General features: G+C 38.5%; 1 pseudogene; it reads left to right on the forward strand.

The window, feature by feature from the left end:
• The first annotated feature begins 5,790 nt into the window (after positions 1–5,790).
• Positions 5,791–9,942, forward strand: part of LOC102850951 — a 31,469-nt pseudogene continuing 27,317 nt past the window's right edge.

Consider the following 9,942-nt stretch of genomic DNA (forward strand, 5'->3'; position numbering starts at 1 on the left):
ATTTTTCCCAATTAAAAAAAAAAAGAAGAAGGAAAAAAAAAAAAGAAATGCAAACCTACATTTGCGTTTGGTTCTTTAAACTGATAAAGCCATCAGAGAAGCCAAAAAAAAAAAAATGTGAGCTTGATCTGAAAGGCACAATGCAGTAGCTTCAAGAATGGACTCAAACCTACCAAAGGTCATGGAGATAGTGAGGGACTGGACATGATTTTGTTGTTATACTTAAGGTCATTATGAATCAGGGTCTATTAAAAGGCAACTAAGAAAAACAACGAACTCTTTCAAATGTTGTCTCTGAATGAGAACCTAGAAATATCAATTACACTTCTTCCTTATTCCTTGGAATGAAAGCAACTCGATATAAACAGTCCAGTCAGATTTAGCTATGGGCAAATAGAACAAACAAGTGTCAGAAATTGAATGTTCTGGCAAAAGACTCATTCTAAACTCTTTGAGATCGTTTTGACTACAATTAAAGAACAAATAGATGGAGAAGAACCTCATTTCCTGAGATCCACTTCAAATATCTTTTTTGTTGTTGCTAACTGCGCATCTCCATTGATCTTTCACAAATTACTTTCTAACAACGATTTACAAATTTAAGAGAAGAAAATCACTTTGTGAGCCACTCTACATTACTGCTTTTAAGGAAGTTAATGGAACACAGCAATAGGTATATTTCTCCTTTCCTTTTTATTCACTTGCACATATTCTCAGATACACAGAGAGAGAGAGAGAGAGAGAGAGAGATGTTTAAATCACTTATAACAACTCAAGTCCTCTATGCCAGAGGCTTTCCTGGACAAGTAGCTAAGTTCCAGGGCTTTAAACTAGTTTGTCTAATCACTGGAATTTTATTAAAATTTAGACTGTAATGTTGAATATCTAGGATGAAAAAGCAAATTCTCAGCAGAGGGTTGAAACAAGAAGAAATCGGTTCAAATACTCACTAAGTGTTTGGAAACTGCCATAAAAGTTGATGGTTCAATGTCATCAGCAGGAGGAAAAGGTGGAAAAGCCTGATCATTTGCTTCCATGAAAATCCTATGGAACAATTCTACTCTGTAACACAAAATAGACTCAATGGCAACTGGTTTGGGGATTTTTCTTCTTCTTCCTCTTAGTCTTAGATAAGATATTCTTGCACTGTGAAAATGCTTAACATGCTCAGTGGTCTTCTTTCAGCAAAATCAGTCACTATAAACCTTACAGAGCTCAATTCTGATGCATAGGTTCACTATTAATCAGAACTAACTCAATAGCAACTAGTGGTGGTCATGTCCTGGATTAAATTAGCTACAGGCATTATTCACCATCGCAAGAATATGGAAACAGCCCAAATGACCAATCACAACAAAATGGATTGAAAAACTGTAGCACATTCACAAAATGGAATACTATACAGCACTCAGAAGCAATGATTTCAAAAAAGACTACGTAACTTGGCAGAGACTGAAGAGCATTATGGTGAGTGAACTAACACAGTCTCATAAGAACAAATACTGCATAAGACCGTTATTGTAAAAATAGAAGGATAATTAGTAAAACATGTGTGGAAACTCGAAGTGGGAAGGGCTGAGGATGGGTAGGAGTGAAACCACAGGGTTACACAGTTTGGTGGGTGGAGAGAAGAGGGGAAAGGAAACGCAAAGTATCCAGGCAAAAACACAGGGTTATGAAGGACAAAGTCCAATGATGATTAATTTTATAAAACATAATGCATGAGAATAATTGTATGAAACACAATCTAAATGAAGAATAGTGTGAAATACAATGTATATGAAATTTGCAAGTAAACTAATTTAAAATAAACTAAAAAAATATTAGCTACAGAACTTGTATCATGAGGTGGTGACACTATTCAAGTCTAACCTAGAACATAAAAGCCTGTGAAATCTATTGGTTGCTGAAAGGTAGCAATAATTCTCATGTTCTAGACTTCTATTCCCTTCCAATAAGTCTTCCCTGGCCTAGTTTGATATTGTATATTCTTCTTCTCTACAATCAGAAGTTTCAACTCAGTTTAACTTTTTCAAGGCGGCTATATATTCTCTGTGGACAAAATGTATATTATAGGTTTACAGCAATTTATAGCAGGAAAGGTAAATAACTTGCATAACCTAGTTAACAGATGTTTTCATTTTAGGGGTTTGTAAATACAAAAAGCTTCAAAATTATTTCCTAATGGCTGCTGAAATATGGATAATGGCAATCATTTCCCCTGAGCAGAGCTAGTACAGTTTTCTTTTCAACCTTGTCTGGAAGGTACAGGTAATATTTAAAGTGTTTATTTATGGTGTCCTGAGGTTTTGTTCACAGTGGCTTTGCTAGCTATCACCTTTGACTTTTGCCGCGTACTGTTGTTGTTTTTAGGTGCTATCAAGTACAACTCACATTCATTCTGTGAACAATGGATTTGAACCCTGTCTGATCTTGTGCTATCATCAACATTCCTGATATACTTGAGCCCATTACTGCATTCACTATGCCAATCCATCTGATTGAGTGTCTTCCTCTCTTGTGTTGAACCTCCACCTGTCCAAGCATAATGTCCCTTTCCAAGAAATAGCCTCTCTTGATAATATACCCAAAATACATGAGACAAAATTTCATTTTTGCCTCCAAAGAGCATTCTGCATGCAGTTTATCCAAGATATATCCGTTTGTTCTTCTGGCATTTCGTGAGGTATTCAATATGTTTCTCCAACACCCAAAGATCTCAGTTGTTCTTCTCTCATTCTTATTCCATGTCTAGCTCTCAGATGTATAGCAAACAATTGAAATGGCCAAGACCCAAATTAGACACACCTTAGTTTTCAATTGACATCATTGCTCCTTGGTAATTTGGAGTGGTCCCTTACTGCAGACTTGCTCTATGCAAAATGTGTCCTTATCTGCTGACTGAGGGACCAAGAATGTTGTTTGTGGCTCTAAGTAAAATGAACTTATTGACAATTTCAATATTTCCTCCATCTGCTATAATGTTGCCTTACAATTCAGTTGAAGATTCTTGTTTTCCTGATATTGAGGTATAATCTATATTGAATATTGTATTCCTTGATCTTCTACAGCAAGTGTTTCAGATTTTCACTTTCAGCAAGCAAGGTTGTGTCATCCTCATAGCACAAGTTATTGATGAGTCTTCCTCCTATGCTAATGTAACATTCTTTTTTATGGACTCTACCTTCAGTTATTGATGAGTCTTCCTCCTATGCTAATGTAACATTCTTTTTTATGGACTCTACCTTCTCAAATTTTTTGCTGAGTGGATTGAATTTCATTGTTGTTGTTGTTGTTGTTATGTGCTGTTATCGAATTGCCTACAATTCATAGTGACTGTATGTACAATAACCTTAAGCCCTGCTCTATCCCATGTCAATCTTACTGTCTCTGACACACCTACCTCCATTACCCCAGTCACTGAATCAATTAATCTTATTGAGGGTCTTCATCTCTTGCACTATCCCTCCAGCCTCCCAAGCATCATGCCCTTCTCCAAGGACTGGCCCCTTCATGCAGCATGTCCAAAGTATGTAAGATGAAGCTTCAGAATCCTTGCCTCCATAAAGCAGCCTGGTCTCACCCTCTCTAGGATGAACTTGTTGGTCCTCCTAGCAGTCCATGGTATATTCAATTCTCATCTCCAGAATCACAGCTTAAAGACACCAATTCTTCTATCATCCCTAGTCATTGTCCTGCAAGGAATGGAGAAAGGATATCCTGAGGCACACCTATTTCAATTTTAAACAGTCCTGTGCTCCCTTGCTCTGTTTCAAGAATGCAAAATTGACCGCATGAGCATGATGAGAACTTGAAATAGGGTGTGTACTAGTCATTGTGGGGCTGATCAGTTTTTCCCATCCTACTAAGCCTGCAGCATTCAGGCCTCATATTATTATAATTCAGAGGAACACTCTTCTAAGTCATAGCACTCTTCTGTCAATTTGCCGTATTGAGGTAAACTAGGTTTGCTGTGGTGCTGAACTCTGTGCCACTGGGGTGTCAAATGCCATAACAGTTACCCATGGTGGACAATGTTTGGTGGAGCTCCAAGTTTAAGACAGGTTTGGAAGAAAGAGTGGCATCCACTCTCTAAACCACATGCCTCTGGAAACTCTATGAACTTAGAGAAATGAGGTTAGTTACAGTAAGGCTTCAGGCCTTTTGTTCATAGAGTCGCTGTGAGTTGTGCTCAACTTGACAGCAATCAACAACAATAACAACAAGCTAAATTGAGCCAGTTTAACAGCACAAGGAGAAATATCACTGCCAGCAAGGAAGAGGAAGCAGAGAGCACAGACACATCCTTCAGGTTCAGAGATTCCTGTGTAAGTTAGACCAGGATCTGCATGAGAACCAAAGTCTGATCAGAGAGCTAGAGACTAACATGAGAAAGAGTTTACTTGTGGCTGCTGTCCCATGGAACCAGAGTGAGGGGCTATCACCTAAACTATCTGGAGGACTGAGAGAAAGGCCATAATTGGCAGGACTAAGGAAATTGTGTAGAGACCCTATGAATCTGGAAAAAATGACAAAAGTTATACCAGAGTCCAGGTCTTTCATTTGTGGGGTCGCTATCCGTCTTGATGGCACTTAACAACAACAACAGCAGCAACAACAACAACAAAGACAGCACAGAGGGAGAGAGATCTGTTGGCCTAGTGGACAGAAAGTCATGCTCCCAAGCCTAAGGTGGGTGACCCTAATCCATAGCCCTCAGGCCTGCCTTTGTTTGTTTTTGATGAAACATCCGTCTAGGTCGTATAACCCTGGTATGTCCACTTGCTGTACAGAGGTAACTCGTGATTGCTGTGAAGTTGAACACTATGACACTGATGTGTTGAATGCAAGAATGATTACCAGTGGTAAACAGTGTTTGGTGGAGCTCCCCAATTAAAACAAGCTTGGAAGCAGGAGTGGCATTCACTTCCAAAATAGCTCTCCTCTGGAAACCCTATGAACCTGGAGAAAGGACAAAAGTTATACCAGTGCCCAGGTCTTTCATTCATGGGGTCACTATGAGTCACCTCCGACTTGACGGCACTTAACAAAACAACAACAAGGAAATTGTGTAGCACTGTCCTAAACCATGAGGCTGAAGCTCAGAGAGCCTGTATACATTCTTGCTAAGCTGTTCTAATTGAGGAATTGTATCCTGTTGCCAACCTGAATCATAGCCTGTCAATTTCCTTAGTAAACTTCACAGCTACACGTATGGTTCTGTGAGATCTGTTTGACCATTGCAGTAGATTTTATTAATAGTAAAGCAGTAGATTGGGAGTGGGAATTAGTAGAAACAGATGTGGGGGTAGAGAGGCCCGGTCTGAAGTTATGGGAATCTGCTTGGTATTATGCATGTTGCTTATGGAAATTGTTCTTCTTTCTGATATTAAGAGAGGCAGGGGTGGTCATCCCCATGCCTCCTACTCTTTATAAAATCTTAGTGAAAGAATTCTGTAGTAATTGTATATCTACATACTATTAAGCAGTCACCTTATCCTGGCACTCAGTTCATCCTGCGGTGCCAGTTCTGCTTACCAAAAGTGGCCCATTAGGCACTTATATTTCACATTCGGCTCCATGCCAGCAAGCCGAGTTTCTCAGTCATTTAAAGTTTGAGAATAGTCTGAGATCATTTCAGTCCCAAGACCTCTAAATATTCCCTTTTCTGGATAAAACTCTATGGGGCAGCGGGTGGAGGGTGTGTGTGTGTGTGAGAGAGAGAGAGAGAGAGAGAGCGTGACAGCGCCAGCTATCCTGAGAGGAACTTAGGAGGGAATGAGCTACTAGATGGTTCGATTCATCTTTCATCCCTATACCCAGATTAGACAACCAATTCGCAGTCAGGACCACTACAGAGCTCCACCAGAGTGTCCTCTGGCTTCGCCCTACCCAGACATGTTCACCATCTTTTGGGTTCTAACACGTGAGCTCATGCTCCGCCTCCCCTGCTCAGAAGGCATGAGGGGCCAGTGGTGTGCCTGTCTTGTTTGGTTGATAAAGCATACACGGTTTAAATACTTCCTCATTAATCAAATATTGAGGAAATAAAGTAGAGAAAAACCTAGAAACATGGTCTGGAACTATAACATACTAAATATTGTCTATGACTCAGATGGGTCAAATGCTGTCTGTCATTCCATATCCAAGTTGACCCTATTTGTTGTGGTCCACCCCCAAAACTGGAGTTTCCATTGACCCTCTATTCTTGTAAGAAGTAATAATTCTCCAAATCTCAGGCAAAAAAGAAAAAAAAATGCATTAACTTGAATTATTTTGTTGCTACTAAAGGAAATCCACTTTATTTGTGTAAAAATCGTATTATTGAAAAGCAATAATATTTGCAATTCACATGATCAAAAAGATAACTGAAATGGCTAACTTAGAACAGCCAAGAATCAGCTTGCAGCTGTCTCAAACACAATCTCAGTAGATGGTCTTCTCCAGGCATGAGTGAACTCTTATACCATTTTTGTTGTTGTTGTTTTATTTTTGGTCTAGAGAGCATGATTACCCAAGAGTTTTCTATTCACTCTTTGGTTACTTTAAAGGCAAAATAAAGAGAATCTAGGGAAAATGAACCTACTAGGAAGCCATGCTTTCACTGGGACAAGGCAGGCACCTGGATTCATTAAGCCATTAATACTACACATGGGGGAGGGGGGATCCATTCCTTGCCTCCAAGAAAGCATTAAGAAGCTTTACATAATAGGGAAAACAATACTGGGTGGTTCCCAAACAACAAGTGCCAAGACAACCTCCACCACAGCCTCTTTTCCCTTCTCTTCAGCTATGAAAGCATTATTAGATCTATTATCTCCAAGTCTGTTGGCCCTTAATAGAAAAAGTGGGGAAATTATGTGTGCCTGCTGTTCAGAACCTTGGTAATGAACTTGTCCCATCAGGTAGCCTAATTTTCCCAGTATACTGCATTCACATAAGCTTCTAAAATGAAGCCTCTACTTATTCTTCTGTGTCCCTATGCATCACAGCATGTAATCCAGGTGCTCAGTTTAACAACATTTTGCATCATTGATTCTATCTCCACCTGATTTATTTAGGTGATGAATATAAGCAAAAGGATATTGGCAGATTTTAATATCTCTCAAACTTAACAGAGAGAAAAGGATCCTGTGATATTAGCATACAGCTGAATTGGAAAAGCAGCTAATGCAACTGTCTTTGCAAGCTTAATAATACCTAAACTCCCATCAAGCTATTGTCTCTCCATATGTTCCCGGTCATCCAGAGCCAAGTTCAGGATTTATAACAGGAGTCATAGTCTATATGATGGCACGTCACAACAACAACAACATTAATACTTTTACTGGTCTTTGTTCTAATTAGTGAACACATGATAAGGATGATCTGTTAGATACCAAGTGATCAGGTTTAATCAATGTCACCCATGTTAGAAAGCCAAGGCAGGATTTGTGCTCATACAAGCCTATAAAATAAAGACTCTTCTTGTCCATGTTCTGCTATTTCTTTCCTATATTTATGCACTATAATATGGCAGCGTAATGTGTATTTACTCTGATTACTAGGTCATTTTCACTTCCCAGCTATTTGGTTGGTAATTGCTATTCAATGTGTTTCCTAAATGCTAAATGAGCAACACACTAGTGCTGATGAAAGTTGTATGTGCCATTTTAGGACAGTGCCAAGAAAAAAAGCCGGAGCCACGGGGGTGGCAAGTGCAAAGGCATACTCTATACTGCCCAAACCTTGAGTTTTCATCTAGCATTTCAAAATTTGTATCTAGAGTTGCATAATTTAAATAATGGAAATTATTACCTTTTTAAATTATTCTTTTAGACTTTTGAATAACCAACTAGCAAAGCCTAAAAGATTCCTAGGTATATTTGTTTTAATAGATTTTCTGCAATGAATAGAGTTGTCAATTCTTTCCTCTCTAGTATGAATTTTCTTATCCTTCATGCTGATTTTAAATAGCTTCAGATATCTAAACACACATTTCTTGTCCAGGAAAATAATTTTGAGAAGCATAGTTTTTAAATGCTGGTTTTATATGCATTTTCTTTTGCAGCTATCAAAGTCCTGGTAAGAAAAAGCCAAGTAAAAGATGAAGCTATAATGCTTGGCTTTGTTTCCACTGAGGTTAAGGTCAGGAGCAGCACTGGTGTGATCTAATGGGTTTCACCCACCTTAGGAAAGCATATATTCAGACATAAAGTTTATGTGGACAAAAGAAGTTCACACACTACAAAACTGAGACAGAGATGAGCTCACATGCCCTCCATAAATCAAGTTACCTGTTTGGCTGTAGCCTCACTCTCTCGTAAGGTGCAATGTACCATAATGACAAAGGGATGTATAAAGGCAGATTGAATGAAAGGAGGTGAAACCAGTCTTGGAATTCTGGAAATCTAGGCAATGTAGACTACAAGATACATAATTAGTCTTGGTACATACTCCCTAGGTTTTCAATTTAAATTAGGCAGGCATTGCTAGAAGGTAATTACAGATGTTCCAGCAAAATCAGCAGGGAAGTTTGGGAGTTTCTGATTATGGATATAGAGGTACCTTGGTAAAAGGGAAAGAGTAATATAACTACTTTAAGCAACTTGGGAAGAAAATAAGAGACAATAAACAAAAAATGTATTAAGAAGAAGTATTTTGCTGCAGATGCAATTTGGAAAACTAAACATATACTAATGACGCACTATTTGATGGGTGGAGAGAGATGGGTAAAGGAAAGAGGAAAGACTCAGTGTGAAAAAACAATATAAACAAACTGTAAGAAAACCAGTATGTAATAAAAAAATGTTTAAAAAAATATATACCAGTGACAACACATAAAACTATTCTACAGTCCTATGTCTTCCATCCCAAAACCTCACTTTCTCCATGTGAGGTGGACTTGAAACACTTGCTTGAAGATCAAACACTACAACCTTTACTATAGATTACTTCTCAACATCAAGAAGACAAAAATTCTTACACTAGACCAATAGGCAACATCATGATAGATGGAGAAAAGGTGGAAATTGTCAAAAATTTCATCTTATTAGGATTCACAGTCAACATCTCTGGTACCAGCAGTCAAGAATCAGGATATGTATTGCTCAGGGAAAGGCTGCAGCCAAGACTCCTCCAAATTACTAAGGAACAATGATGTTAGTCTGAAGACTAAAGTTGTGTCTGACTCAAGCCATGGTCTTTTTCCATCACTTGCTATGCCTCTGAGAACAGGACAATAGATAAGGATGACAGAAGAAGAATTGATGACTTTGAGTTATAGTGTTTGAGAGGAATACTGAATATCCCGTAGACTGCCAAAAGAACAAACAGATAGATAGGTCTTGAAGAAAGTACATGCAGAATGCTTCTTGGAGACAAGGTTTCATATCACATACTTTGGACATGTTGTTAGGAGAGGCTATTCCTTAGAAAAGTGGAGGGAAGACAAAAGAAAGAAAGGCCCTCAACCAAATAGATTCACCACTGACTGCAGCAATGGTCTTAAGTGTGTCAGAAATTTTAAGGATGACCAGGATGGGACAAGGTTCAGATCTGTTTTTCAGAGGGTCACTATTAGTTTTATTTGGCTTGATAGAACCTAATATAACAGCATGTCTTCCAGTTTTCTCATGTCATTTACAGTTTCTACTTTTTAGTTAATTCTTTCCATATCATCATCATATCTCTAGTCTGATTATATTATGAGAGTAATTTGTCACTGGTGATTCTGATTTGGATTTCCATTTCTGTTGAGTTTATCTCTTTTATTATTGTGAAAAACATGTATGGGGATACAAGGGGGTGAGGGTTGGGAGCAGAAGATTGAGGATGGGCAGGGCTACACAATTTGATGGGGGTTGGGGTGGGCAAAGGAAACAAGAAAGATCCAGTGGGGACCAGAAGAGACAGGGTAAGCATAATCCAATGATGATCAATACATATATATATGTATATATA

The sequence above is a fragment of the Elephantulus edwardii genome, unplaced genomic scaffold, assembly GCF_000299155.1.
Source record: "Elephantulus edwardii isolate Elephantulus edwardi_28Jun2011 unplaced genomic scaffold, EleEdw1.0 scaffold00032, whole genome shotgun sequence".
Taxonomy (NCBI): Eukaryota; Metazoa; Chordata; class Mammalia; order Macroscelidea; family Macroscelididae; genus Elephantulus; species Elephantulus edwardii.